The sequence below is a fragment of the Lagenorhynchus albirostris genome, chromosome 17 (genome assembly GCF_949774975.1).
Source record: "Lagenorhynchus albirostris chromosome 17, mLagAlb1.1, whole genome shotgun sequence".
Classification (NCBI taxonomy): domain Eukaryota; kingdom Metazoa; phylum Chordata; class Mammalia; order Artiodactyla; family Delphinidae; genus Lagenorhynchus; species Lagenorhynchus albirostris.
The window spans coordinates 26796576-26817088 of record NC_083111.1 but is presented as its reverse complement, the minus strand read 5'-3'; the positions used below and the strand labels follow the sequence as shown (position 1 = coordinate 26817088).

Below are 20513 nucleotides of genomic sequence, written 5' to 3'. Positions count from 1 at the left end.
AATCTATGTACATGTGTCTCTCATATAAGCATGATCAGTACAGAGTCTCATTTTAAAGAACTAAGATTGTGAAAATAAAATGTAATAAAAAATGTTGAGCCAACTACAAATAAACTTTCAGTGGCCCATGACCTTACTTGGATTCTTCAAATGAGTAAAACAAAGCACAGTATTATATTATGAGCATTTCTCCATTTTCTGCTCTGGTAGAGGGAATGACTCAGAAGAGCAGATGATGTACACTCCATTTCTATTTGCATTCTTCAATCAGTACTTGTATATATTTTGTTTACATCATAGTAGCCTTGTCTTTCTTGGAGGCTAATGGAATAATGTTTCTTATGGACGATGCATTAATTGAGAAAGAGAAGCAGTTCGTGCTGTCACTAGCTCTATCGAGGCTTATAGTATGGTATAGTAATATAAGAAGTTTGGTAAAAAATATCCATTGTGAGAAATCTATAATGTATTGAATACCAGTTATCAAAATGTTATCAAGACTTAAAGGCTTATCAGCTGTTAATATAGACTCTGCAAAAGTAATTTTAAATTATAAAAAATAACAAGACATATATATACACATATGTATATTTATGACTAAGCTTGTACAGTTCTGAGGCTATAAAACTAGAGAGCATATAAAGAAGTGAGATTCATTTTTAAAACATATCAGAATATCTACCCTGATGTCTGTATTGTCAATCCAAAGTTATCAGCTTCACAGATATACACTTATTCCAATGTTGTTGTCATACTCCTCTTTAATAACTGCCTTTGTGTAGGTTTTGCCATAGGAGAAAAGTAGCTGCATTAATTCATAATCACACTACCTAAGTTGTCAACCAAAAGCAAATAAGATGAGAGTACAGAGAAGCAGCATACTGTACAAATAATGATAGTTGTCTATTCCGAAATAGTCATTGTATTGGAACATATACACGTGCATATACACACACACAAGCACGCACGCGTGCACACACACACACACACACACACACACACACACAGGTGGGGGTGGCAAGGTAAAGGAACACTACACCAGAATGCTAAATCTACTTTGTAACGTTTTTTATTTACCTGTTGGGATTATAACACTGGTTGCCATCCCAATAGCACCTTAAAATAAAACCAGGGTAATTTTAATATGCAGACTTCCAAGCTCCACCATAAATCCCCAGAAATCTGAGTCTGAAAGCTGTAGTCAGAGCACAGAGGATTTTTTTCTGCTCTCAGATGCTTCTAAACTCGATATAAGGCCACTGAGTTAAAAGACAGAAGCCATCATTTATAAAAAACATTGCCATGTGGTGGTTCAGTTTATGAAAGGTGATGCTCACAGCAGCCATTAGAGTTAGATATTATCATCCCCATTTTCCAGATGACAAAAGAAAGCTTTCAGAGATTAGGATGCAAAGCCAATCGGTATCTGAGTCCAGATCTGTCTGATTCGAAAGGTGTGCTTTTCACAATACACCAGACTTAAACCAAAAAGCTTCCATGGAGTTTATAACTGGGGTCACAAAGAGTCCAGTGAAAGGATACTCACAAAGAGCCAGCGGTGTATTTTGTTCAGTAAGCAGTGGTGTTTTGAAAACTGCGTGTGAATCTGTTGGATGTCAGCAAATTTCCAAAAGACAATACCTCCTGAAAAAATAGTCTCCTTGTAATATCTGACATGAAGAGCTTTTTGAGGGGAGGGACTATATTTGCAATATTTGTTAGTTAACTCGTTTTTAATGTTTTTATTTATTACTATTAGTGTGTGTGTGTGTGTGTGTGTATGCAACAAGCTTCTCTAATTCAAAATTAAAGCAGAGCATGGGACTCGCCTGGTGGTCCAGCGGGAACTAAGATTCCAAATACCGTGGGGCAATTAAGCCTGCATGCTGCAACTAGAGAGCCCACGGACTCTGGGACCCGCGCTCCACAACTAGAGAGAAGCCTGCACGCCCCAACGAAGAGCCTGCACAGAGCAACGAAAGACCCCGCACCCGATGCAGCCATAAATATATAAATAAATAAATAAATATTAAAGCAGAGCATTGCATAACTCCCAAAGGGATGGTAACTTCATGTAGCCGATACGATCTTCCATCTCCTTCTTTCTTATTTATCTCTTTCCGCCCAGATTGCTAGATACAAAATGTTAGAAACAAAAGACTTCATATTTAGACAGGGCTGCTACTCTCAGGTAGCCATGTTCGAGAACGCTTTTATGTCAAAAAAGAGCAATTTCAGCCTTGTGAGCCCTGATTTAAAACTTCCTTATTTTTTTTTGAAATTACACATTTAAATAAATAATAGATTTGAATAACACTATTTAAGTGCTCATTTTTGTCCATCATCCCAATAATCAGACAGGGTAAAGGAATTTTTTTTTTTTTTTTTTTTTTTTTGGCGGTACACGGGCCTCTCACTGCTGTGGCCTCTCCCGTTGCGGAGCGCAGGCTCCGGACGCACAGGCTCAGTGGCCATGGCTCACGGGCCCAGCCTTTCCGCGGCACGTGGGATCTTCCTGGACTGGGGCACGAACCCGTGTCCCCTGCATCGGCAGGAGGACTCTCAACCACTGCGCCACCAGGGAAGCCCAGGGTAAAGGAATTTAATGCCACTCTCTACAGATGAGGAAACTGAAGCTCAAAGAAAGTGTGATTGAGCACAAAGGCCAGGGCAGGAATTACACACAGGTCCTTGTGCCTGCACTTGTAAGGCACTTCCAAGGTTCTCCCTTCCTGAGGAGTTGAGAACCCTCCTTCTGGAAAGCCCATGCTCCTCCTGAAGGTATTAAGAACCATCACAAGTACAACAATGCAAAGAACTGACTAGTTAAAAAATTTACCAGGCACAGTTAAGCTCTTTCAGCTCAGAGAGTAAGTCTGAAAAGGTTGATTGATGTACTAATTACATTTTGAGGAGAAAATAATAACTCATGATAACTTTTCTAAATTTGTTAGTATATTCTGATTTACCTAGATATAAAGATAGAAAATTCTGACTTTTTTTAAACTACTATTTTGTAAAAATAATAATAATAATAATAACTCTAAAAGACTTTGGTTCCTGTAGTAATGACAACTTTCTAATGCAAATACTCTCATTACTGATTTCACAATTTAATACTTTACAGAAAAGAACTTTGTGTAGCCAATCAACTTCAGTGTTCCTTAAACAGAGTCATGGGATATGTTTGCCACCATACATAAGGGAAACTCAAATTGTTGACTGAAAAATGGTGAATTTGATCTATACTTGACAGTTGCTAACAGGATTTTGCAGCTAAAATCTTTGCTCCTAATAATACTTTAACAAATTAAATGTATTAATAACCTTTTTAAACAGCAAATTGTGAACTCTACTTTGATAGACTCTATTTTTGATAGACCAATTATCCTTAATAATTTCTCCCTCAGCTTCCACAGAATTACACAATCTTTCCAACTTCCTCACTGGTTTGCCTTGCTTTCACCCACTAACATTGGACATAAATGCTATACAAGAAGCTCTTCCCTGCCTACTATTCCCTATTCTCAGATTCATGCATTTGCATTTCAACTATTACATATCACCTCCACAGAGACAATTCCAAACTTGTGCTCCCTATTCCTAATGCATCAGTCAGTTATTCTATCAAATGATAACTTCAACTACTCACTTAAAAACCTAAATTCATATTGTCCTCTAATTTGAATGTTTATAACATTGATTCAACCCTTAATCATATGCTCCCACTGAACTGTTTTTCCAGTGTCGCATGTAGATAGTCTTGATGAAATAATTAAATTTTCTAGTAAGAAAAGTGCCCCTTAAAATGAGTAGCTTTTTTTTGTTTGTTTTTGTCTTTTTTTTTTTGCGGTACGTGGGCCTCTCACTGTTGTGGCCTCTCCTGTTCCGGATCACAGGCTCCGGACGCACAGGCCCAGCCACCATGTCTCATGGGCCCAGCTGCTCCGCGGCATGTGGGATCTTCCCGGACCGGGGCAAGAACCCATGTCCCCTGCATCGGCAGGCGGACTCTCAACCACTGCGCCACCAGGAAAGCACAAAAATGAGTAGTTTTTGAGTGACTGAGTAAAAAACACTTCCCCAGCTACTCAAATGAGGTCTCCTAATTTTAGGTACCATGAGAAAGGTTGGAATTACCTCCAGATCATCCACACACTAATGTCATGGATGCAAACTCCTTGAAATCCAGAACTGTGATCTAGTTTCCTAGTATTTCCCACAGTGCTTAGAATACTTGAAACTTGTTAAGTACTGAATCACACGTCCCTAAAATCTGCATGTTAAGGTTCTAACCCCCAGTACCTGGGCATGTGACTGTATATAAAGATGGGGCCTTTGAGAGGTAATTAAGGTAGTATGAGATCATATGGGTCAGATCTAACCAAGTATTACTGGAGATCGAGACACCAAGGATGTGAGCTTATAGAGGGAAAGTCATGTGAGGACACAGCAAGAAGGCTGCAAGTCAAGGACAGAGGTCCCAAAACAAACAAACCTGCTGACGCCTTGATCTTGGACTTCTAGCTTCTGGAATTGTGAGAAAATAAATTTCTGTTGTTTAAGCCCCCAGTCTGCAGTATCTTGTTATGGCAGCCCTAGCAAACTAACATAATACTCATCATTTATTTGCTGGATTGATTAAAACTTGTAATTTGCTATTTTTCTCCTTCTCAGACCACACTTTTTAAGGCATATGCACAAAGATAAATGCCTTGAAATTATGGATTTCTCTTTGTTCTTTTTATTGCTAACTTAGTGTTTTAGAAAAGCTCTGCTATTTCTAGTCCCCACATCCCCTACCAAAGATACATTGAATTTAGGTTACTTGTTCCTTCAAATAATGTGCTGTAGTGGAATCAAGGCATATTGAAAAGATAAAACATCCAGGTAAAAGAGCGGCAGGGGTTTCTCTTCCAAACACCCTGCATATGTGTTGGAGGGGGATTGTGCAATATTTTCAGGTTATAATATTTTTAGAATCCTCTCCAATTCAAACTTAAACAGATCAGTCCTTAAGTCCTGAACAGGAAAGGGCTTCATACAGTTGATTTCCAGCCATATGGCCTTCCTCATCCTGAACTGTTTATCTTACCCTGAGACACTAGACACAAGAGCTATAAGGGAGAGATGGGAGTAAAACGTATAAACTGTTGTTACTTTAGCTGGCTTGAATCAAGGTAGCAACTGTTCAATAACTGTATATTGAGAACATTATCTGAGGTCAATGGCTTTGAAGACATGCTAAGGGGTCAACACACGTTTTGCCAGCCAAAAAAAAAAAAATCAAGATCAGATGAAAAACTGTTATGGACTGAATGTTTATGTCCCCTCAAAATTCGTATGTTGAAACCCTAACCCCCAATATGAGAGTATTAGGATGTGAGGCCTTTGGGAAGTGATTATGTCACAGGGTGGAGACCTTATAAATGATATCAGTGCCAATATAAAAGGGACCCCAGAGAGCTCCTCCCTCACCTCTTCTGTCAAGTGAGGATGAAACATGAAAACAGCTGTCTATGAACCAGAAGACTCATCAGACACTGAATCTGCCAGTATCTTGATCTTGGACTTTCCAGCCTATAGCACTGTGAGAAAAAGTTTCTGTTCTTTATAAGTCACCTGGTCTATGGTATAATTATAGCAACCCTAACAGACTAAGACAAAGGGTCATATTTGTAAATAATAAAATCTTAGGTAACACAGCATATATTATGAGATGACAGTAACCTAGTGGGTTAGAATTCAGAGCCTCTCATCAGACTGACCTGGGCTGAAGTTTTGGCTCTCCTACTTACTAGCTCTGTCACCTTGGGCAAGTAACTTAATCTCATTGATTTTCCATTCCCCAGTCTATTATCTATAAAATAGGAACAGAAATAAGGAACCTCAGAGACCTAGGCATGTTTTTCTTTGCCTAGTCCATAGTAAGAATTTAAATAGCAATTATATATTATTTTTTAAACCTAATAATAGTGAATACTCTTTTTGCTTACTAAAATTATGTTTTAAGAGTAAATTATTTTTGGAAATGATTTTGGAAATACCCACATAATCTTTCTTTGTGAAGAAATTTGTGACAGTAGTTGAACATATGGTATACACAAAAAAGATACATTTAAGAATTCACCAAATATTATAAAAAAGCAAAATGTCACAGTGGTACTTTGGGGAGCACAGTATGGTGAGATGACATTTTTGTAAAGATGACATTTTTGTAAAGTAAATAATAGATGAAGACAAAGCAGAGTACCTTGATTTAAGTAAAAATTGATATTGATCAGGGATACGTAAAAATATAGAGGTACAACCTGTAGGCAGTAATAACACACAGAGTTATAATGAAAGTTTATATGCATTCTTCCTCTATCTCCCCTCCTCCCTCTCCTACTTTTTCTTTTTTCTTCTTCATTTTTCCTTTCTAGAGCTGCAACAATGTCAGGAGAGAGGTCTGGAACAGGAAAGGAAGATCTAGTGATTCTGAAATAAAAAGACTGCAAACATGATGGTATGGGTTCAGAAATTAAATACAACAAAATGTTCTCATATTTTATTGGTTCACTAATCTAAATTATTACTAAAACTATACTGTCTATCTGGAAGAGCAAAAAGCATAGATATTTCTGAACTCATTTTACAGTTTTTATAATATTTGTTTCTGATAAGATATTTTTATTTGAAATATTAAATAATCTCAACATATTCCAAAATAAAATTCATTTTGCCAAACACTGGACTCTATTTTAGGGCATAAAATGTGCATGAATACAAAGTCACACACATATTAATTTTCTGCTGGCCTCTTTTGCTCCTCAAAAATCTATCATTCCTGTCATCTCCCAATTTTCTTTCCAGATAGCCCTCTCTAAATCTTGTGTTGCTTTTGTCCTCTTCCTTGGCCCTTTTATAACACTTTTCCTGCTACACATTTCCCCTGTACGCTCCCATATGTTCCTGACTTTGGATAACAATGTCAAGAGAGTACTGTCAAATCTCCCAACCTGAGGACCTTGCAAAGTCATTGGAGAAGAAGGAGAAGCATTGCTTCCAAAATTTTCAAGGGTCTTAATGACCTAAATAACCATAAGTAATCACTGTTACTTTGTTTAATTCTGATAACTTCATGCATTGCCACTTTTCACATGTACCATTTCCTTCCCCAAGTAGATGGTCAGTTCATGAGGGTAGGCCCAATGTCTGGTCTTGTTTTGAAACTTTAAATCTCTAAAACGCAGTGACTTAGATTTGGTAGATTCCCAACAAATATTGGCTGAATGAATGAACAAGTGTTCAAAATCTCACCAATTATGCCCAGAGCAGAAACATTACGGAAGACTCTGAGAAAACAAGAACTGGAACATATATAGCAGCACAGTTCCAACTGAAAGCATTGTGTGTTTTTAAATCTTCTGTACATAGGGAGCTGTTGTGAGTGTGTCTATTTTGTTACACAAATGTCACTGACCTATTGATGTACACATCAAAGTATCCCTTTTTCTCCACCTTTTAAATAAGGCACAGTGGTGTAACTCAAGTTGTGGAGCCAAAATGTCTTGGGTTCAAGTCTTTACTCAGCCATTTGACAGCAGTGGGACATTTGACAAGTCACTTGTTTGATCTTCAATTTCCTCCTGATATTACCATCTAGGGTAATAATAAATTCCTTCAGGGTGTTACAAAGATGAGGCACAACATGACTAAGCACTTAGCAATCAGTCTGATCCAGGAGGGATGATCTATAAATGGAATGAAGCAGTAGCAGTGCAGCAACAGAACTGGCAGTAGCAAGTGCTACTGTCTATCTACCTGCCAACTGGACGTCTGATTTTAAAAAAGGAGTTTGAACTGAACTCCAAAATATATAACAGATACTCTATAATGTTCTTTTAAATATGAGTCATTTATTGCTCTATTTAGAAAGTACTGAACTGCAGTATTCTATATTTTTGGTTTTGATCAGTTATGTTCTTATAACACTCAACTTTGGGTTGCAGTATCATTGCAGAATTTATTTCTGTATTACCTAATAATTCTAATCAAACACAAACAAGATAAACACACACACATACTATATATACATATATATGTATATATATATATACACATATATATATACTATATAGACATACTATATATGTGTATATATATTTTATATATATATATATATATATATATATATATATATATATATATATACAGCTTTCATAATGTTCCAAAAGAAAGAACTAAAATCCCATCAGTCACAAAAGAAAAAAAATTCCTTTATGGCATCAGTTGATCATAAACTTCCAAGAATGTCATTGACACTTTTAGCACATTTCAAAGTTTTCCTTTTCACTTTTTTCCCTGTCATCCCCTTATGAACTTTTAAAAGCTGTTAAAAGTGACCCCTTCAACACTCAGCTTCTCCTCACAATACTTTCAACTTCTCAACATCAGCAGCAACTGCCTCAGTTAGCTGCATGCCTTCCCAAACTCTGAAATGTGTCATCATTTGACTGTGCTCCACTTTCAAAATCTCGAAATACAATATTCTCCTCTGATCAAAACCATCCATCCTTGCACCTCTCTTATCCTATTAAAAACAGTGAACTTACTATTACTTTTCATTTTGACCTTCAGGCTCCCAAATCTTCTCTGTTCTTAGTCGATTCATCTTCTGTAGCTGCCCTTGCCTCCTTCCCCAGCCCAGATTTATGGTCAGTCTGCAATAAAATACCTACTACACCTAGAAAGCCCAGCTCTTTGCTTTACGTTATGCGTGCCTTGCTAATCTCCTAATCAAGGAAAAATCAATTGTTGACCCATTCAAATTACATGTTGCGTTGCTAGAGAGAGTGATGCAATTGTGTCAGCTAGTGAAAACAAATGGTTAATTTTGCCAACTTCCTCCTTATGGCTGTAGACTCTTTGTATAGACCTCTTGCATATTCTCTGCTAAATTCCTATCCCTATGCTAGTTAATCTCAACCTACCACCTTGAGTTTACCTGAGAAAACTAATCATTAGATGGCAAACTCCCGCAGGCAGGGTCCTTAACTAGTCTTACTTACCACTGAGTCCCCATCCTCCAGTACAGGGCTGAATAAATAATGAATTTAGTTAACTAACAAACTGATACAATTCCCTTCCTCTTCTAAGATGTGACCAGCCTCTTCTTGTGCTAATACTGATCATACCAACCTTCTTAGAACATTCTGAAACTTGCTCCTGAAAATTACTTTCCTCCCCCAATACCTCTATCTCTTCTTGCTAAGGGAGTTCCATCCTGAAAAAGGTAAATACACATCCATAGATCCTTTATTATGGCTTAAAAATAATCCCTCCTCCAATAATATTACTCCCTTGAATAATATTTCATTTCTACAATTAACACTTAACTGAACTTACTTCTTGTCTTCATATCTTCAAAGAGCCCATGTGACCTTAAACATGGACAACTGGATTTCTGCTTGTATTTAACCCTAATATGCACATTTTTTCTCAATGACAACTAACAGACTTTTCAACACTTTTACTGAAAATATTCAAACAGATAATTTGAAAGAATAATACAATAAAATCTGAATAATCACTCCCTGGATTCAAAAATTATTAACAAATGATTTGATTTACAGACACACACTTTACCATGACTTATATGAAATTAGGTTGCAAACATCATGGCATTTATCCCTAACTAATTCAGCATGCATCTCCTAATATCACTTATAACCTAGCCCATGTGCAAATTTTCCCAATTCTACCAAAATTTGATCTTTTTTATAGCCTTTTTAAAAAAACTGAGATCAAATAAAGCTCCAAACACTGCATTTGGTTGTCTTTAGTCTCTTTTAATCTAGAAAAGTCTCCCCACAGTGATAATGTCTTTTGAAGAGACTAGGCCACATGTCTGGTATCTTCATGAAAAATACTAAGCCCTGTGAATTTGTATGATTATTTCCTCATGGTTCAGTTTAACAGCTTCCACTTTCCCTGTATTTTTCTGTAAATTAGAAGTTAAGCCTAAATAGGTTTTAGATTCAGCTTAAAACATTCTGGCAACAATATTTCACAAATGGCTCTGAAGACTTCATACTGCATCCATCAAGAGGCTTATGACCTCAGGCTATTAGTGACACCGGGTTTGATCACTCAGCTCTTTAAGGTAAATGCCAAATGCAATTAAGAAGTAATCCTTGGGCTTCCCTGGTGGTGCAGTGGTTGAGAGTCCGCCTGCCGATTCAGGGGACACAGGTTCATGCCCCGGTCCAGGAAGATCCCACATGTTGTGGAGCGGCTGGGCCTGTGAGCCATGGCCGCTCAGCCTGCGTGTCCAGAGCCTGTGCTCTGCAACGGGAGAGGCCACAGCAGTGAAAAAAAAAAAAAAAAGTAATCCTTGAGCACAAGGAGAACACGTTATTCCCCAAAATATTTGTAACTAATGGTTTTAGCACCTGTTGATGATTCTTGCTTGAATCATTTATTTCAATGTGAATTACAAACAGCTAATTCTAGCATTTCTTACACTTACATATTTTGTAAAGAAGAGCTGTCCTTCATCAACTAAACAAGAGTTCCTCCTAATAGGAAAGCCAACCATTTATTTCAATTTATATTATTTTCAGAATCGATTTATTAATATTTTTTTTTTATTTAGAGTATCAGGATGGACTCATGGGCTTTATTCAATGTTTTACAGTCTGTTACAGTCACTCTTGTTGGAGGAGGTCACTGAGAGGATGTGACCACTGGTTGACCCTAGAGTAGGATCCAAACAATCAGAGGCTTCCTACCCCCTCTCCTGTCCTTGTGTTAGGCAGGAAGCTAGCCCTGAGCAACAAGAGGTGGTGTGCCCCATAGCCGCCTAATCCTGCCAAACAATCTGCCAACCCGGCCCCAAACATGCCCCCATCAGTACTCCAAAACAGTCAGGGGACCAGAAAGATCCCCCACTGGCCGACTGGAGGGACCTTCCGCACTCTGGCCCATGTACACACCTCACGCTATCATGTCCATAGATAAACTTTGGCGGCCATTAGGTTCATTAAATGTTCATAAATATTCTACGAATACATACATCTGATTATAACAGATTGAATTATGGGAAGGACATGCGCAGCAGAGCCTCTTGTTATATAACCTGCAGCTGTCAATCAAAACTGTCAATCAACAACCTTGCCTTAAAAACTCTATACCCCAGCCCTCCCGGGCCACTGCCTTTCTTGGCCTGGCCCGCCTCTCTCTTGAGGTGTTCTCTCTGTTCTCTCCGTATCTTCAATAAACTCTCTTGCAACAGTTAAGACCTCAAATTCTTCTTTGCGTCCTTACCAACAACCGAGGCCCACGGGAGGAGGGGTCTCCAGACCCTCTTCCACTAACACTTGGAATGCATATTTAGGCACTTCCAGGACTCAGTCTTGAGAAAGCAATGTGTTGTTAAGAACATCTGGACTGGTTACATGACTGAACCCCATCAAGGCTTCTATACAGGGATTCCCCCACTTCACATTTACTAAAGACCTGCATTAGTACCCATTTTCACTAACTGAAAGAAATCCAAAAAGGATTTTCGTTTTATGAATAAAATCAAGAAGCGAAAATAGCATTCATTATTTTGCATCGAGCCTCATAGAGACAGCACACACCAGAGCATTGAGAGTGGCACCGCCAAGTTCCCTTTGCAGGAATTACACTCAGCATCTCAGCAGCAAGCCCCTGTACCTTTAATTGTGTTTGTGAGCATCTGTGCTTTATCCTGATTTATTTTGTGCATCTATTAGCAAGATGTGTCCTAGGGTAATTGCTTCTTCTCTTTACACCACTTCGGCTTACAAAAGGTTTCACGGCAACGCTCCACTTTCAGAGAGTGGGGGAAATCTGAATAAACTTTTAAGATCCTGGTGCGTGGATGCAGAAATCGATTTGCCTTGCAGCCACCTAAGAAAAGCCTTGTACATAAGTTGTCCTGATTATTAAAACTGCCACCTACCAAGTTGGAGTAGTCTGCCTCTTTCTACAGTCTCTCTTTGCCCTCCCTGTACAGGGGCCAGTTTCTAATTTCACCTGACATTGGGAACCAACAACCACTGATATTCAAATTTATCTGAATTTGGCAACTGGGAGGCTCTTCAAGCTAGTTCCTATTTACAGTTACAGTTTACAAATAAGGTTTATACAACCTTATTTGTCTGGGGTCATTTCCTCACTTCCTGGCACAATGAGAGATCCCAGGCTCATCTTATACTTTTTCTGCCCGGACTTAAAATCAGCAAATTCTCCAGAAAGTTTGGTTCCCTTGAGTGGGAAATGGTATTTAGAAACCATAATTTGTGCACTAGATGTGCTCATTGCTGCTGAAGAAACATTGCTTGGAAGTAAGGAGACAGAGTTAGTAAATCTATTTTTAAAATATGTACAGTATATTTTAATATCTGATAGCTTAGCCCCCTTTGCCCTTCTTTTTCTGAGTTACCCTAGCTATTCTTGCTTTTTCTATTTCTTCTATATTTAATTTAAAATCAATTTACCTAGTTCCAGAAAATCTTCTTACTGGTCGTCCTATTTAGTCATGTTACATGCTCAAATGCATGTACACACACACACACACACCCCCCACATAAGAATGTGACACATACAATCTTGAGAACTGATCTCTTTATGATGCTGTCACACCATATCCAGAATCATGGAATGTTTTTTCACTTATTTAAGTCTAATATGTCTCATTCATTTAGTTTCTTCTTAAAATTAATAGATTTTAATCACAGATTCAAGGACCTTTTTCTCAGATCTCATCTTCCTTCAAGCCTATACAACATCAGCCTTGCTGAACAACACTCCTCTCTCTACACACACACACACACACACACACACACACACACACTCCTCCCAAGCTTCAGTGGCTATCCTCCTTTTTCTCTTTCTCTGCCTTTAACCAGATCCCTTTACATCCACTCAGAAAAATGCAGGTGTTTCCCAAATGTCTGCCTCCTAAAGTTTTAATGTAGGTAATTTTGTAACATCTTTCTCTAGTTTTCAGTGTGCTTTCCAGCTCTAGATCTGAATTTCAATTGCATATTGGACATTTTATCCAGGTTAATATTAGAACTTCATGTTAGTGATATGTCCAAAACTGAACCATTCTCCCACCCCCAACCAAACCAGGCCCTCTTCTAGATATTTTTATTTTCTCCTGTTTTGTTTTATACTCCTGGTTTTCAAGATATCCAGATTCCAAAACTCAAAAGCAGCATTTGATAGTCCCTTCACCTTGGCCTCCAAATTCACTGATTTTATGGACTTGCAGATTGACCATCATCTTTGAAATTCATTGCATCACGTTCATTCACACTGCCTCTACTATAGTTTATATTTCCTATTCTTTACTGAAAAATGTTATTTTTAAGTTCCAAGGAAACTATTTAATAATAAAATCCTTTTTCACACATCTGAAGAGGCAATTAAAAACAGCATCCTAAAATAACATCTTGCAGTTATATGTGTTTTATGTTTTTAACAAACAGATAAAATGAGCTTGAAAAATGTCACATACAAATATGTGTAACAGTGAAATTCTGAGGTGGAGAAGATATTGATAGTGAGATGTTGGTAGACAGAAGAGACACCCATATTTATAGATTTACTGTGTTATGAAAGAATTGGCTGTTCAGTTTTCCTTTACAAAAGAATAACTTTCCACATCACACTGCAAAAGCTTCAAGAGTAGAGACTGCATTTTGTACTAAATATTTATTCAGTGCTTTTCCCACAACCTCATCAAAGCCACCATAGACACAGAACCATCTATTCTGTCCTGACCACAGAGCATGAGTGGCTTCTCACAAATGTCCACGTATTGGGTCTGTTCAGAAAATCCTACGGTCCTGGAGAGCTGTGTGATGGCATGGTCACTTGAAGGCCCTTTCAGCACCAGTAAAGAGTCTCTGTGTAAATGGTGCCATTTTCTGTTATTTCTGGCCACAGCACTCAGTAGTAAAAACTTACCAAAATACAGTCATTTTAAATAATGTACCAAGAATACATATATAGCAGTTGTTTTATGCTAGGTAAAAGGAAACAAACAACATTTCATCTCTACAAATGGAGCATCCCTGTACAGAGGGAGAGACACATGGTGTCAATTCAGACATTCCTATCATTTGTCCCTCTACTACCTATGGAGCCTTGAGCAAATTACATATCTCTCCAAGTTTCAGTTTCCCCAAAAATATAAAAATGATGGTATCACTCATGGAGGGGAAGGACACATCGAAGTGCATGTATCTGACACATCAGTAAATGTAGTCTTACTTTTCTTTCCCTCTCTTCTTGATTTAATGAAAAAGTAGCCTTTCCCTACTCCAGCCTGTTAACAATTTCCAAACTGACTCAAAAATATGTTGCTCCAGTTATAATTTAGCATATGGCTACCAAAATGTGTATAAATATTTTCTCTAAATACATGGATTAGGTACAAACACAATTAATTTCCACCGCTGAAGTTTAAACAAAATATTCAACTACATTATTCTGAGCAAGAAAAAAATATATAGATAGATGGATGAGTCATATGTAATTTTATGAAACATATTGATGCAAGTAAAATCTCTAGTTTTTCTTTAATATGAAGGTGCATATTGAGGCATTCCATTGCATCTTTCAGAAAAGCAGGATAACGTTCCTATGATCTCCGCTAAAATTCTCCTCTCCGTTTAGATTTATACATGGCCCAAGAAATAAATCTTGCAGTCCTGACCCCAGCTGCGGAGTCTCCAAGGACAGTCCAGAAGACATTTATCCTAAACACTAACTGAAGTTCTCCCACTGCCCTCTCTATGCCTAGGAATGGAAAGAAAAAGGAAATCAACACCTCTATATTTTCCAGAATGCAGTCCCAGAATAACTGCATCATACATAAATTAAAAACCTTTAATTTTATGGGAGAATTAGAAAAGCACAAAATCAATTTTCCACAATGTAAGTTTGCTATTTAACAAGAGTCTAACAAAACAACAAAAAAATTCCCCAATATTTTCTTGAAAATCTAAAAAGCTACAGGAAAAAGCAGAACTACTAAAAGTTGGCAATAGCTGGGTTATATATATGTATTCTACATGTCAAGACTTAATAATAAAAAGAGGAGTGATGACAGACATTTATGTAAGACTTGCTAAATATGTAATCAGTTTCTGATACATTCAATAATCAAACTATTACTTAAATTTTATTTAATAATTATTATTCTCAAAGTCATGATGTAGTAAAAGTAATTGCCCTCATTGTCACTAATGTGAAAGTTTGTTGCCACTGTCAATTACCGAAGTTTATTAAAACGTCACACCGAATTATGAAAATAGGATTTTAAAGGTATTTATGCATGTCACTAGAAGTAGCAAATGATAATAATAATGAAACAATTAGAAAATAATAACAACAACTTCAGACCAGTAAGGAATTTTTTAGATTAATTTTTAATTTCTTTCGGAGCTCCATAAACAACTTGAAGAATACATTTCAACATTACCTCAGTTTTTCATACACAAAATAGAATTTTCTTAATGGCAATATGATAAAAGAAGTGAAGGAAATAGCTGTATTTTTTAAAGTCACAGCTAATCATCATTTAAAAATAAAATTTTGAAAAGTCAGAGAGGAGAATAAATTAATTAAATTGTAAGTAAAATATTTTCAATTTCCTTTTTAGCATGTAAACAATTCTAAATACCCATTTCACTTCTCTTCTGCTTCCAGTGTAGAGTTTTATTCGATTTGATGCACTGTATAATTAGTGCTTACAATATCTGTAAACAGGAAGCAAAGCATTTGCTTTAGTCAAATGCTTTCAAGAATGTAACAGATATAGGAGCTTTTCCACACACTTCTTGCTAGCTGCTTTAAAAAAATGACTGTTTTAGTTAAGAAACAATTATTCATATAGCATGCGATTTTTCTAACTAGGAAAATATAATTTTTTTGTATATCAAATGTATGTGCATTCTTTTTCTATTCCATTATTTTCACATTCTGATAGCATCATTGTTTTGCACAAATTTGGTAGCTCTTTTAACCACTAGCCTTTCATAAAAATTAGAGAAAATAAACTATCTTTTTTTAAAAAGGCAACATATCTTTTGTAATTGAGTGCCTTTATAAATATGTGTTTGAAACTTTTCCCCCTTATATCTAACACCACCACAGTGTGGCTGCTTGATGCACACTAAGAAAAAAATCAGTGTGCTACTTGCTTGCTTATAATCATGTAAGGATAAAAATAAGAAATAATTAAATGTTTACTTTTAATGATTAAAATTTCTCCATTTAAAAATTCTTGGACAGACCACACACTCAAGACAGAACCCCAGGTAGGGTTTTTTTTTCTCTACAATGTTCAAGACTGGGACAAAAAATGTAAAGTTAATTCAGTAATACAGGATTTTTCAAAATGTCCAAATTTTGGCATCCCCTAGAAAAGTTCTAGCAAATTCAGCAGGTTGTTTAAAATTTGTGACTATTTCTTTGTTGCATTCAGATAATAAAATATTTAAGGTCAGTTAGTGGTCCAGAAGCCAATTTAATCTTATGTGTCTTCTTTCCCTCATCCTCTACCTTCACCCCAAACCCTCTCTCCCAGCGAAACACTTTTTATTTCCTCTCAGTAAGCAGTAAAAAGTAGTTTGCATGATTAAGTTCATCAGAATCAGGGTGGGTTGCTTACTGAATTTAAGAACAATATTATTTTTCCATGAGAAAACAGTAGGCGGTGCTAACTCTAGGATACCACATTCAAAGATTTAAACCAAAACACTCACAGACCAGGTGACCAGTTTTTTAAAGAGTTGTGGAATTCCCAATATAATTCATGGAGGAGGAAATTTCAAAATTTCAATGTAATAGAAATTTAACATAAGTATGTAATATAATGGACAATCAATATTCCATGAAAACCTACTATGACTAAAGGTTCTTAACATGATCTTTATTTACAGAATACTTGCACAACTAAATATCTATTCCCACTTGAAATCCTATGAACATCTTCTTCCACCCCATTATGGTTTTAATCTCATTTGGAAACATCACACAGTACCATCTACATTCTTAAGACACCAATCTTAAGACACAATTACCTCCATCTTAGGGAAGCAAGTGCTCCTCTTAATGAAAATTCTGGTATTATTACTCAAGTTTTTCTTTCTCACTCACTGTCTCTCTCTTCTAAAAGAACTAAATGACTTACGGTGCATACACCCTACAAAGAAATATTATACACATGCATTGTCTTGCATTTTTAAATAAATGAGCATATCTACTTACATACATTATTATGATAAAAATGATTTAAAAAACACAGAATGTTGCAAGGGGCTTTTTAAATGTTTTTGCTGGCCGTTTAAATCATATGAAAAACTGCATTTTAGTAGAGTGCTCACCACAGCAATAAAATCAAAATTTACAGCTGCGTTACATAATATTTGTGTCAAATCTTTGAACTATGCCCTTCAGGATATCAAGTCTGGTGTATACATGCAACAGGACTTTCTAAACAGAGAAAAGCTACCCTGGGTACAAAAGTAACTCACACTGCTACTTCCGAAGACCTCTGAAATGAGAGAGTGCATTGTGAATTTAGAAATATATAGCTTTCTAAATATCGCAATAAATTTTAATCTTCTGCAGATAAATGATCACTTGCACTCCTCTTTCACCACAAAGAGTAAAGAAATACAGGCATAAAACTTCATTCCACCAACTGAGCTTGCAGACTTAAATATTTGCTTGAAAATCCATAGTGTATGTTATTAACATGTTTGTTATGGGCCCTTTTGTATATTGGATTTAGTTTTTATGCCTAGTTTTATAACCTACAAGAAAACTTAATCTGAGAAGTAAAAGTTATTTCACTTGCCTTATATTTATTTTAACAGAATCCAAATTATACAAAGCTTCAGAATCAAATCATTTAAATAATGGCCTCTAGACAACACAAAATTTATTTGGCCAACAAGTTTTCCAGCAGATTCTGTCACTGTGTTAAATACAGGAAAGGCTTTTTATTACCAACTGTGGTACATCTCCAAAAAGTAGTACCAGATTACACTGGAAACATCACAGGACAATCATAAAATACCATAAACTCTATAGAATACATTCAGCACTGAGTACTGTGCAATGCTATCAACACACCGAAATCTATTACCACCATCACCAACCCCTAGTCCTGTCCTGTGGCCGGTTCTCAGGGGAAAAAAAAAAAAACCTTTGTCACCACCATGAAGTAGTTAAAAAGAGGGAAAACACATTGTCCCTTTAACACTCAACCTTATGGGTGTAGTCTCATTCATGCAAACTAACAGTTTCGTCCTCAACATTAAACCCAACTGACCATCACAGAAAGTAACTATCTCCCCCCACCCTGGAAGGCTCCAGGCAGTTAAAACCAAAGCAACACAACAGGGAAAGAAAAAGTCCAAAGACAGCACCGCTAAAAAGCCAAACCCTTCGGAACCGGCAAAACAGGCTGGGAAAGACCTACTGCGTTGTTTACTCGATGCAAACAGGAGGCGCGGGAGTTGAGCTTGCGGGGGCCGCTGCCATCCTCAGGGATCTGGAAAGGTCTCGAGCTCCCGGGCCCCGTGGCTAGAAGCCAGCCCCTTCGGAAGATGCCGCCCCTGCCGCTTCTCTCCCCCAGTCTCCCGCGCGCACGTAGGGGCCGCCCCGGCCGGCCCGAGCCGCATCCTCGACCCTCGACCCTCCTGCTCTGCAAGTGGCCCTCGGAGAACTTACAGGGCCCGCCGGCTGCCGCGTCCCCGGCTGGCGACGCCCGGGGCGCACGACGCCGCCCGCTGCGGAGACGACCTGGGCGCAGCCGAGGGAGGGACGGTATTTTGCGCACATCCAAAAACCAGCCCGAAGCCGGGGACTGACTTTGGCTTCCCCTAGCTCCCTGCACGGCTTTCCCCACCCCGGGCTCGGACACTGCCCGGAGCCGCGAGCGCGCACACACGCGCACAAACACACAAAACACACACACGCACATACACACACACAGATTTCTTTGCCAGGACCAGTGTTGCCATTGCAAACCCGGGAAACGCCTCCAAGGGGACCAAGTACCTGCTCTCTGCGAGCTGCTCAGCTGTTCACTTCATCCTCCGTTGACAAGGAAACCAAACCGCACTTCATTTTTTTTTTTTCCAGAAAAAACCTTCCACTGCCATCATTTGAAAATTGATTTACGGGGAGGGGAGGGGGAGGAAGAAAGGATAATATAGATATAGATATCAGGATATCTTTCATAAAATTATCTCGGTTTTTTAAAAAAGTCAGATGTTCAAAAGTCATAGTTAACTTAAAGGAGGAAAAAAGTATTCGCTTAAAAATAATCCCAGTAACCAGCTGCAAGAAAAGTTTCATGTTATCAATGGGTATCAAAAACAGGAGGGAAAAAAACGAATTTGTTCTCCCCGGCTTCCAAAAAGGGCACAAAAATAGAAAATTCATGTCTTTGCTCAGTGGTTTGTACCAGTATTGCAAAACCACAAACTTGTAAACACTGCCGTAAAATCCCACCTATACAAAAATCTTATCAGAAAAAGAGTATGTCAAAAAAAGAGTTAGAAACATGCTTTTTATTTTTACAAAGGAAAAAAAAATAGGCACCATACTTCACATCGCTTTTTCCTTCAAACCAGTTGCATATCTTGCTGGACTTGGGAGTCGCTCCCAGCGGGCACAGTCGCCGCGGACTCCCAGACACAGCGCCTTGTCTACAGAACCATCGCATGCTAGAAAAACTTGGATTCAGGAAAAGGCTCAAAACCATGCTCCTCCAGCTTTCCCAAATATAAACAGTAATCAAAGAAGTGGGAAAAAAAAAAGAAGAAAAAAAAAAGGGGGACCAAAAAAAAGAATAGGACAAGAATGCCACTGAGAAGGTACTCACCGAGAGGGAGTAAAATGTTGGAATAAAAATGAGATTTAGGATAAAATACAGTATGGCGGTGGAAGAAGGAATGAAGCGCGTTTTTTTCTCTCAGTCTCTGCCTCAGGCACTGACACGTGACTCGCAGCCAGGCTGACTTGCAGGCAGCCGGGAAGGACCGAGGCTGCGAGAGGGGAAGCCCCACGGAGCCCAACTCCAGCAGACCAGGCGGCGGCGGCGGCGGCGGCGGCGGGGAGCCCGGCGCCTGCGAGCGGCAGCACCAAGGGCGGCAGCAGCTGCAGCTCCCGGCGAGGCTTCCTCCGCTGTGAGCCCAGACGAGCAGGTGCCCCTCACGCTGTGGCTGAGCACACGCACACGCACACGCAAGACAGGCAGGGCGCCGGCGAGAGGGGGAGCCGAGCGGGGCTGGGCTGGAGGCGCGCAGCTGCCGCTGGTACTGCTGCTGTTGCTGCTGCTGCTGCTGAGGCTGCTGCCGCGGTCGCCGCCTCCGATGGGGAGCGCGTGTTCTGGGGGCAGCTCGGGGGATGCTGATCAAACGCCTGGGAGGAAGTGAACAACTTGCTGCTCACCTCAAACTTGTTGTTGCTTG

At 38.5% G+C, this 20513-nt stretch overlaps 1 protein-coding gene across 1 annotated transcript in view; it reads right to left on the bottom strand.

The window, feature by feature from the left end:
- RALYL (RALY RNA binding protein like) overlaps positions 1-19987 on the bottom strand; it is a 725647-nt gene extending 705660 nt beyond the window's left edge. The window contains exons 1-2 of the mRNA XM_060127724.1: positions 19925-19987; positions 19096-19192 (exon numbers count right to left, since the gene is read on the bottom strand). The gene's annotated coding sequence lies outside the window, so the exon portion shown is untranslated. The remainder of the gene's footprint in view (positions 1-19095; positions 19193-19924) is intronic.
- Positions 19988-20513: the final 526 nt, after the last annotated feature.